This window comes from Heterodontus francisci, chromosome 35 (genome assembly GCF_036365525.1).
Source record: "Heterodontus francisci isolate sHetFra1 chromosome 35, sHetFra1.hap1, whole genome shotgun sequence".
NCBI classification, from domain to species: Eukaryota; Metazoa; Chordata; class Chondrichthyes; order Heterodontiformes; family Heterodontidae; genus Heterodontus; species Heterodontus francisci.
In genome coordinates this window covers 19,922,057-19,922,887 of record NC_090405.1, presented here as the reverse complement: position 1 = coordinate 19,922,887, position 831 = coordinate 19,922,057, and positions in this window count along the sequence as shown.

Sequence of the window (831 nt, the reverse complement as noted above, 5' to 3'; positions counted from 1 at the left end):
AGGAGACAGAGTGAAGATTGAACAGAGAGCAGATGGGGCGGAGACACCCAGAGTGACAGACAGAGAGAGAACGGCCCCTCATCTTTCAGCTCCACCTCCAGTTTCCTCTGGTTCGCCAATTTCAAACCCTTTATTAACAGTGGAACCGAAACCCAGCTCTCCACACAAACCCTTCCAGACTCGGCCTTCATAGTCAAGGCTTTCCAGAAAGCCGGAGCTTTTAAATATGGTTCCGCTACAATTAACACTCAGTAATATTCCCACCTAAACACAGTCCATTCTATAACAAATAACCTACTCAGTAACGTCACCATTTCCACACACATCCTCTTCCAGCAGTTTACAAACACCTTATTTCAGCCGTTTGGGGAATCTCCTGTGTTAAGATTGGAGTTGGAAAGCGGCCTTTACCCGGCAGTGTTACCGTCTCACACTGAATCTGCCAGACATCCTGTTGATCTGCCTAGTTCCCCACTGTCTCTCTTGACTATTACATGGCACGGGTAGTACTTCAGAAAGTACTGCAATGGAGGGAGTGCTGGGGACTCCAGGCCAATCCTGGAGGGATGGGGAAAATATCTTTAGAAATTCCCTGGAGAGAATCGTGACATGACAGGTCTCCAGGGACAGACCAAGGAGAGAGTGTGGACATTGAATGGAAACATGGCAAAAAGAGTTGTGGATTCAGGAACACAATCCTCTTTGATGGGTTACAGCCTCCCCTCTGCTCCTACTCTTTACGAGACACTTTTCCAGTTTAAATTTATGGACAAGGTGGGTTAGTTGCTCTCAGGGTGGGTGGGGGGAGAGGAGCCTCAGTGGCCATGGGTG